The sequence below is a fragment of the Dasypus novemcinctus genome, chromosome 14 (assembly GCF_030445035.2).
Source record: "Dasypus novemcinctus isolate mDasNov1 chromosome 14, mDasNov1.1.hap2, whole genome shotgun sequence".
NCBI classification, from domain to species: domain Eukaryota; kingdom Metazoa; phylum Chordata; class Mammalia; order Cingulata; family Dasypodidae; genus Dasypus; species Dasypus novemcinctus.
This window is the reverse complement of record NC_080686.1, coordinates 89212825-89223185: the sequence shown is the minus strand read 5'-3', so window position 1 is coordinate 89223185 and position 10361 is coordinate 89212825. Positions and strand designations below refer to the sequence as shown.

General features: G+C 47.4%; 1 long non-coding RNA gene across 1 annotated transcript; it reads right to left on the bottom strand.

Annotated features, from left to right (window-relative positions):
* Positions 1–332: 332 nt before the first annotated feature.
* LOC139436429 (uncharacterized) lies at positions 333–9693 on the bottom strand. The gene is made up of 3 exons (XR_011645687.1): positions 9398–9693; positions 5603–5782; positions 333–4911 (listed from the first exon to the last, which is right to left on the bottom strand). It is a non-coding gene; the product is annotated as an uncharacterized lncRNA (long non-coding RNA).
* Positions 9694–10361: the final 668 nt, after the last annotated feature.

Sequence of the window (10361 nt, the reverse complement as noted above, 5' to 3'; positions counted from 1 at the left end):
CAGTCGCTAAATTTCACATACCCACAAGCAGTGATTTGTGCAAAGGTAGGCGTGGACCTAAACTGGCCCAGGCAACGTGAATATCAGGGTGTTTGCTGGAAACAAAAGAGAAAACCCATCTTTTGTCTCTATCTGGATGTGCTTGAAGAAGCACAAAGCCAAGAGCTGCTGGCAGCCATCTTGCAACCAAAAAGAGACCCAAATTTAAATCCTGGAAGGAAGAGAGAAGAAATAAAGAAAACCCGGCCATCAGTGGCATTTCTGAGCTGCTGGATCAAGCACATATGCAGACTTTTTATTTACACAAGTCAATAAATTCTCATCATTGTATAAGTTAGTTTGAATTAGATTTTTATTACTTTCCACCAAAACCCCTCTGATCCTGAAGCCAGCCCTCCGGGCAAGCCTAGGCTGGGTAGGTGCCCCCTCCTCTGCTGGCCCGGGGCTCTGCCACTCGCCGGCTCTGCTAACTGTGTGATCTCAGGCATTTTACTCATCCTGTTTTAGTTTGCTAGGCTGCCAGAATGCAATATACCAGAAACGGGTTGGCTTTTACCATGGGGATTTAGGAACTTAGAGGCTTACAGTTCTGAGTCCATGAAAACGGCCAAATGAAGGGTTTATCAGGCGACGTTTTTCTCCCCGAAGACCAGCTGCTGGCGATTCTGGACTTCTCTGTCACATGACAAGGCACACGGTGGCAGCGGCTGGTCTCCCTTCTTTTCTGGGTTTCATTGTTTCAGCTTCAGGCTTCTTCTGGCATTTTCTCTATGTCTCTCTCTGTATCCATCCCACTTATAAAAGATGCCAGTAAGAGGACTAAGGCCCACCCTGGGTTGCGCCTGACTGAAGTAGCCTGATCAAAAGGTCGCGTCTGCAATAGGTTCACACCCACAGGAATGGATGGATTAGTGCTAAAGGCATGATTGTTCTGGGCTCCATAAATACTCGAACTGCCACACTCATCCTTCCTGAATCTCAATTTCCCATACCCGAAAGGGGAATATAAAAGCTCATCACAGGGTCGCTGGTAATATTAAATGAAATAATCTATATAAAATGTTTGGCCCTACAATTAGAGCTCATTACATTATCACTTTTGCTGTTGTTACTTATGGCAAGTAAGGAATTATTTCTCTGTCTTCCCAACTAGACTGTGAGCTTCAGGAGAACAGGAGGTATGTTGTCTTTTAATCCAGAGTTCTCACTGCCTGAGTACTAGGAGGCACTCAATAAAGCAGCATTTAAAAAATGAACAGGGTATGGGAAACGGACTTGGCCCAGTGGTTAGGGCGTCTGTCTACCGCATGGGAGGCCCGCGGTTCAAACCCCAGGCCTCCTTGACCCGTGTGGAGCTGGCCCATGTGCAGTGCTGATGCGCGCAAGGAGTGCCCTGCCACACAGGGGTGTCCCCCATGTAGGGGAGCCCCACGCGCAAGGAGTGCACCCCATAAGGAGAGCCGCCCAGTGCGAAAGAAAGTGCAGCCTGCCTAGGAATGGCGCCGCCCACACTTCCCCTGCCACTGACAACAACAGAAACAGAAGTGGACAAAGAAACAAGATGCAGCAAATGGACACAGAGAACAGACAACCGGGGGAGGGGGGATAATTAAATAAATAAATAAATCTTAAAAAAAAAAATGAACAGGGTAGAATGAAACTGGGCTTTATATTTAGATGAAAACATGGACATTAAGTTGAGGTGCTTGAGTTTACGTGGTAGTCAAGAAAGTTTGGGCCCCTGGGGTGAGCTAAGCCTAGAACCATCAGCATCAGGTACAGTTAAAACCCATACCTGTTGTCCCCCAGGACTCTCGTACCTTCTCCTTAATTTATTTTCCATTACCCCACAGTGCTTTTTTCCTATTGTAGGAATATCCAAGGAAAGCACTGTAATGGTCCACAGGATCCAGCCTCAGCTCCTTCGAAGACCCTGAGACAGTCATTCAATAGAGAGGTGTCCCCAGAGGAAGAGTCAAGGAGGGAGACCCAAGAGAGCCAAGAGGATTCTACTATTCATCAGAGGAATTAAAAGAGGAAAGAAGGATGGACAGAGGAAAGGGAGAGGAAAGGAGGGAGGGGGGGAGGTGCAGGAGGAGGGAAGAATTCAGATTAATCTAAGAAAGCACTTTCAAAGTATTAACTTTGTCCCATAAGGTTACAGAATGATTCAGAAAACAGTGAGCTTCTCATCCCTAGAAGTCCTCCAGCAGAGGCCAAGTGGACCTCTACCCACAGTTGGAGTAGGAAATAACAACAGGGGCTTCTTCTGTGCCAAGCACTCTACCAACAGGATTTCACTGATCCTCAGTGCCACTAGAGTGACCTGTGCAAAATGTAAATCCGACCATGTTTTTCACTGCCTTCTGACTACCCACAGTACCTCCCCAGTGCCTCAAAATAAACTCCCAGCCTTAGCATAATGTATTGAAGTGGCTCCATTATGTCCCAAAACAGAAATTGTCCTGCCTACACCAGGGAAACCACTGCCTACACTTTCCAGACCACAGCTCAAGGGACCAGGAGAGGGTACCTGACTAAAGGGCAGCCAACCCATTGGCTGGAAAGGGGCCTAAGAAGTGACCCTGGCATAAGACTTTGCCTAGTAGAGATGAGGGTGCCCAATCAGATCCATCAGACTCTCGTGGCAGGAACGACTCATGCTCACCAAATACAACTTTCCCAGACTCCCTGCAGTTAGGCGGGGCCATGTGGCTATTTCAATAGATTGTGAATACGTAAGCCAAGGAGTTTAGAACTAGTATGCCTCCTTTGTCCCTCTCTTCTCTTGCCACAGGGGACTTTGGAGGCCATGTATACCAGAAGACACTGTATAATCACAAAAAGTCGAGAGGGTTTCAATATTTATCTGTTACCACAGCAGAGTCTTTCCTATCCTAATACACACTCTCAAGAATTTGAGCTGAAGATACACACAGAGGATTGAACCCTGAGGAGTCGTGGTAATTTCAAGGCTGTAGAATAGAAACCAATGAGTTGTTGCTACTGAGTGGAAGATGAGATAATTCAGTTGCTAGAGGTGGGTTCCATCCTAACCAGTTTATGTTGCCAAAGTACTTTCCCCTCACTGTGGTGCCTGGCCGATCTGAGGTTCTTGTTCATTCTGTGATGCTGGTGATGGTGAAGTTCTGGTTCCCCAAGAAGCTCAACTCTAATCCCAGAATGCCCCTTATTCCCATATTTGTCCTCACAATTTTGCCATTACTTTAGATTAGCTGAATGCCTCAGTTCTCTGCAAAGTAAAGAAGCTTCAACCACACCGGCCCCTCATGATCTGGGCCCTGCCTACTTTACCAACCCTGCCTCCCCTACATGCTTCCCAAGCTCCCTAGGCCTCAGCCCTGAGCACGAGCCACATTTCCCTGACTCCTCCAGCCCTCTCATGCCACGATGCTCTGCCCAGTTCTTGCTCCAGGTGCCAATGTGCTTTCCGCCTCCTCTGCCACGTATTAACAGCCTGGTCATTCTTTAAAACCAACTCAAAGCCACTTCTTTAAGAAGCTTGCATGGTGTCTCCAGTTGCCTTTTCTTCACTTTCACAACACTTAAACGCTGAGGATTGTTTTTTCATCTATAAGATCAGGATAATGGTAATTCTTACTTTACAAGGTGGCTGGGAGAGTCAGAGGAAATGGTGTATGAGAAAACTCTTAGAAAAATGTAACAGACTATGTCAACATGAATTTGCATTATGACAGCTCTTCCCTCCAGTAGGGCATATTTCATTCTGACTGATGTTGTGGTTTGTTATGTACTTTCCTCCTTTCCTTACATCATGTAGGGTTTGGGGGTTGCATAAAGAAATGCTGCCTACCTTAAGCACACCCCAGTTTTAAAAGGGGTGGCAAAGGAATGAATTGGGAGCATACAAAGTATGTATCAGTCAGAAGTTGCATTTGAATGCAAGTAACAGAAACCCCAAACACAGCAGTTTAAACCAGTAAGGAGTTTTTCAGCAAGGAGCCCAAAGGGAAGTTGTTGCCTGCCTGATATCACCAAGCTACTAAGCAGTGTCAAGGCCCAATGCCTGTGCACTTTGTTGAAGCTTTCTCTGATGCTCATAAAGTATCCGGCACAGGTCTAATAAACATGTCCACATTCCAGTGGAAAGAGGAAGAAGAAAGGCATCCCCAGGAGTCTTAAACTTGCATCTCTTTGGCTGAGTGACATGACACCCCTACCTGCAAGGGAATCTGGGAAAGTAAGCTTTGAGTCTTCCACCCTAGAGTAGAGAGAGCCAAGCCTGAAGGAGTTGGAATGTGTGCCGAATGAACCAACTTAAAACATCTGCCACAAAGTTCTCAGGGAAGAAGGAAAAGCTGAATAACCAGATGGCAGGAACTAACAGGCAGTTATCTTCAGGGAGCTGCTACCTGAATGAATCAGCTCTAAACATTATCAGTTCTTGGGTTATGGTTTACTTTCCCATAGTCCAATTTGCCAATCTGGAGCGAGTACCTACCATTTGGCCAGGAGAGTGCAGGAAAACTTGACTGGCAAGCTCCTCAACCCTGCGTGCAACAGGGAAAGTAGAGATCCCAAAAAGAAAATGAAGGAGCTGGGCAGATCAAAACAAGGAAGTCCCTACATCTCCTTTATTAGGATGCAAGTTCCTCAAACATCTGACTTTCTCATCTGTGAATCTGCCACTGTACCCAAAATAATGATGTGCTAGACAAATCCAGTGAAAATGAATGACTTCATTCTTCAGCCATTAACCCTAGGTTGCCCTGTCCCCTTTGTTCTGACTTGTTTCCTTCTTGTCTTCATCCTCATTGAGTACATGAGTCTTGAAATCAGTCAGACTAGGTTGGAATTCTAGTTCCACTGTATCCTTTCTCCGTGGCTTTAGCCAAGATACTTGACTTTTCTCTGCCTCAGTGTCCCTATCTGCAAAATAGGAAGAATTAAACCAATCTCATGAGGTAGCTGTAATAAGTGAGCATGTAAAGCATTTAGCACAGTGCTGGTACCCAGTAAGCACCCAATTGTCTATTGTTGTATTTAAGTGGAAATTGTAAGCAATAACGGTGTAACAAAACATCCCTACCTCCTATTCTCCAACGTAATTCCTCTTTGGATTCCTACAGATTGCAGGTTTGATATTTGAAGAGAGAGAAAAAATTTAATCTTTCTAGTTAGTCCTAAAAATAGTTGACTCTTCTCTGTTCATTCTGTCAGCTCAGCAAGTCACATCTAGGGAACTGGGGGATTGTGAAAGGCAATCTTTCTTCACAGGGGTCAAATGTTCTTCTTTACCCTAGAGTAACTCACAGAAGATGCACACGAAGATAGAGGGCTGGCCCAGCAGCCCTGGGGTCTCTCTACCCAGGCTGGGCTCTGGGGACTGGAACTTCAAGGACAAGAGGCAATTACCACATAATGCTTCTTAGAGAGAAGGGATATTATTCTCACATTTATTCACTCAGCCATTCTAGTCATCGGAATGGCATTTATTGAGAGCTACCAGCTCAGACACTGGAAAATGCAGAAGATGCAGAAATGACTAAGTCTGCCTGCCTTCCTGAGAGTCTCAAGCAGAATAATAACAATAACAATATAACTTCTACTGAGCACTTACCAGATGCCTTCCACAGTTTCAAAGCTCTCCATACATTATGCACTCTAAATCTTTACCATAACCTCATTCTTCCCATTCTGCTGATGAGATAACTGGGGTGCCAAGAGGGTAAATAACTTTCCTGGGCTCTTCTAAACTCTAGAGCGAAGGCTTTCGAGCATTGCCAGGAGTCGGAGAAACCTAGAATACAGGAGACTTCACCGGTTATCATAGAAACAGCAAAAGAACTTCCTGACAAACCAAGCACCCCCTCTGGACTCTCAAGTTTTGCCCTTGCTCAGGCTGCCCCCCCCCACCCCCAGGCCTTTTCCACCTGTGTCTCCTCATGGCTCTACCCCACTCATCCTTTCAAGCCCAGCTCAGCGGCTGCCTCCATCAAGAGAGCTTTCGAGCCTCTGCTTTCCTCTCCTCTCCCCTCCACCCCACCTGCCTCCATTATGGCCTTCAAGCTACTGTGCTGGTCCAGATCTACTGGTCCTCAAATTCTGCCTAAAGGTCGGCCGGCTGGGAATCGGGCACGCTCTGTCAGACCGAGTTCTCCTTCCGGGCAGCCAGCATGCATCTGTTATCTGGGCCTCTGGAGACTGAGGTTCTCTTGGATCAAACGAGTGACGAAACCAACAGTGCCTGGCCCAACGTCAGCCCACAGCAGGTGCCTGAGAACCAGGTACAGTGCTGGAGTTTAAATGGGGGAAAGGAGGCTCAGGCAGGAGAGAGCCTTGCACCCTAGAGATAAGCAGGCTACGGAGCCATCCACGGGCTTTAGGATCGAGAAAGGCCAGCAGGTTAGGCCACCAAGAACGCCTCAGATTGAACCCTTAGACTTCATCCCTACCCCTGCCCCCAACTCAAGCACACTGCTCTGGAGTCCCCCAGAGTCAATGAAAAGCAGAAGTCAGATTCCTATTTTGTGCAACTTCTTGGAAAAACCCCACACCTTGTTCTGCCATTCAACTTTTCCCAAATATGCTTCACTTTAAAGGCCTATTGCATGAAAATCCAGACTTTTCCCAAGTATAAATCAATTAGGAGTGGTGATTTGCTTTACCAGAAATAATTTACTTTCGAAAAGTTTCTTTGACTAGCAAATCTTGGAGCACTGACAGTGCCATTTAATTTTCGGAGACTCGTTTTTCCTAACACGGGCCGAGGGCACAACCATGTCAGTAGAGTTGGTGTGTGTCTGGGGGTGTGGGGTGAGTGGAGGTGAGATATTTTGGGGGATAACTGGGATGGAGGAGGCCTGGAAAGAATCTGGAGGCTGACTCCCTCCCCCTTCTGTCCTGAAGAACCTTCTGTCCTGGCATGCCTCTGGAACCGAGTTTCCCAAAGTGTGTTCCCTGAGTGAATCCGAATGAGAAAAGACTCCCCAGCAGTCTGCCAGCGCTGTCCTGCTCCTGGAGATTCCTGGCCATTGGTTATTCAAAGGTGCAATCCTGGAGGGAAGCAGCCTACCTCACTTTATTTAACTCCACTTTAATAAATTTATTTGACCAGAATTTCTAAAACTATTCCATTGACTTACTTTCCAGGGGAGACCACCTAGAGGACATGGAGTGGGGAGAGTCTGGTGTCTGCAGTCAGGTGGCCTGGCTTTGAGTCCCAGCGGTACCTCTCACTCTGCATGAGTGGGCGAGACCCTCCACAGATGCTCTGTGCTTTCATTTCCTAATCTGTGAGATGGAGAAGAGGGGGCCTACCTCACCAGACAGGGTGGACGTGAGAATCACGAATTGCAGATAAATATTAGTGTTGTTATAATTACTTAGATGCACAGCTCAGTGAACAACACAAAGACATACATATTCAGTGTCTCAGAATATTCTTCCAGCTCGGACACAAATTTTTGTGATACGCTAACCCAGGATCTGACAACGCTAGGAAAGTAGATTTAAAGCTGAGGCAAGATGGAGTCTAAGGAAAATATAACCAGCCCTTGATGGTGTCTCATGAGAACCCTCAAAATATGGCCTCTGACACTCCTCGATAGAGAACAGAAGGTGGAACTGGTCAGAGGCTCTTGGCTGCTAGCATGGCCCATGAAGAACCACTGCTGAGGTCGAATCCCAGCTATACAACACACGAGCTGTGTGATCCCGGGCAAAAAACCTAACTTCCCTGTGCCTGCAAATAATAGTAGCACTTGCCTCTTAGAGTTAGGGTTAAATGAGCTAATAAATGAACTGTATCTGACTTCTAGCAAGTAAAGTTTCGCCATGCAGCAGTGGTATCGATCCTTTTGCTTTTTTGTTTTTATTGGGGAACGTAGACTCACAGAATCTTTGAGCTAAAGGGTGCCTGAGAGATCAGGCAGAGCGACATCTTTATTTTGCTGACAAGAAGACAAGGCCCGATCTGCCTACCACATGGGAGGTTCGTGGTTCAAACCCCGGGTCTCCTTGACCCGTGTGGAGCTGGCCCACGCACAGTGCTGATGCGCGCAAGGAGTGCCTTGCCACGCAGGGGTGTCCCCCACGTAGGGGAGCCCACGCACAAGGAGTGCACCCCGTTAAGGAGAGCCACCCATCACGAAAGAAAGTGCAGCCTGCCCAGGAATGGTGCCGTACACGCGGAGAGCTGATACAGCAAGATGATGCCACAAAAAGAAATACAGATTCCCGGTGCTGCTGATAAGGATAGAAGCGGTCACAGAAGAGCACACAGCGAATGGACACAGAGAGCAGACAACTGGGGGAGGGGGGGATGGGGTTCGGGAGAGAAATAAAAAAAAGAAAAAAAAAAAAAAGAAGACAAGGCCCGGAAAGAGAAGGGCATTTCCCTCAGGTCATAAGGCAAGTGAGAAGGGACCGGAAGGAGCACTCTTCTTTCAGTGCCGGGGAAAAAGTGGATAACCTTTTCCTGACCACGCAACCTCCCGGGAAGGAAGTGGGATTTTAGAGGGATTTGGGAATGGCCGGAATTGGGTGTGCTTTCCAGGAGAGCAGAGGACAGGAAAAGGCAAGTTGACCTGCTGCTTGAAGAGATGGCCCTCAACTGAACCAGGCCCCGTTGGCCCATTTCCTACAGCCACCTCTGTGGATTTTCGTTGCCACAGGGTGAGGCTGCTTGCCTGGGCAATGGAGAAGGGAACCGGGCCTCGTGCTCATGCCCACTCTGCAGGCTTTAAAAAGTGTTCACAATCAGCACCTCGCTGATTTGATCTTCCTAGCAAACTCACATGGTGGATGGTGGTAGCCTTGTTTTTGAAGATGAAGAAATTGATATTCAGAGAGCTTGGCGACTTGCTCCAGTCCCACTGCTGGTACTCAGCTCATCGAGGAGCCAAAGCTGGGGTCTCCTGACTCCAAAGCCCTGCCACAGGGAACCATACTGGGATCTGAATTGTCCCCCCTCATTGAGCGTGGGCTGGTAACTCTAATACTTAGATTTGAGATCTGCTTTAATTTCTCCCAAGCCATGGAACAATTCTCTCGTGACGTCCTACCAACTCATGTCTCCTGTCCCACCTCCTCTGAGGAGTCTCCTCTGATCTGCCCAGTCTGCTGTGCTTGCCCCGATGCTCTGAGCACCTCCAACACTTGCTGGCTACACCCTGATGGACACCTGTCAATTACAGGTTGGTTTCAGAAGAGACAGTCATTCAAATTCCACTTTAGCTAACAGCCCCTCAGTGCCCTACTATGTGCCAGGCTCTGTGCCTGGTAACTTTTGACTCTTCCAACAACCCAAGGACAGAGGATTCATGGTCCCCATTAAAGCTGACGAGAAAATGGAGGTCCCACAGTCTGAAGTATCTTACTGTATTTATTTTCCATGGCTGTCATAACAACTTACCACAAACAGAGCAGCTTACACAGCACAACTGGATTATCTTACCACCCTGTACAGGTCAGAAGTCGAACACGGGTCTCACTGGGCCCAAATCTCAGCATTGGCAGGGCTGCATTCCTTTCTGGAGGTTCGATGGGACAATCTGTGCCTTTGCCTTTTCCAGAGTCAGAGGCTGCTGCATTCCCAGGTCCATGGTGCTTCCTCCATCTTCAGAGGCACCAAAGAAAGGTTGAGTCCTTCTCACATAGTGTCACTCTGCCCCTTCTTTTGTCACATCGCTCTCTCTCTCTGACCTGCAGCTGGGAAAGTTCCTTCAATTTTAAGAATGCATGTGATTACTTTAGGCCCACCTGGTAAATCCAGGTTACTTGCCCCAGCTCAAGGTCCATCACCTTCATCGCATGTTCAAAGTCCCTACTGCCGTGTAAGGTGATGCCTGCACAGGTTCCAGGAATTTGGGCCAGAACATCTTTAGGAGGCTTTCTTTCTGCCTGGGACCACACTGGGAACAAACGGTGAATCCCCAGGGTTGCTCACAAGTCCATCTCATTCCAACCAGTCATTCTTTCCCCCCTCTAGTTCTAAGGTAGTGTCATATATAATTCCATTGTACTGATCAATGAATTTCCTTAATTAATCTGGATGTGACTATCCTGACCAAGTCTGGCACTCAATGGAATAAGCAGAGGAGAACAGTGGAAAGAGCACAGAGCTGGACATTAGCAAGTCCTGGATTAGAGGCCTGGCTCTGCCATTCACCAGGGGTGGGACCTTGAAACACTCAACCTTCCTAAGCCTCCATTTCCTTGCATGCAGCTGAGAATGATATTAAACTCATAGGGTTTTAGTGATGCTTTGCATAGTACCTGACACCTAGAAAGTATGGAACAAACAATGGCTATTATTAAGGAGGCCATCGCATGGTAGAGCAGCTGTTATTTATCGAGGCTTCTTGTGTAGAGGAGCT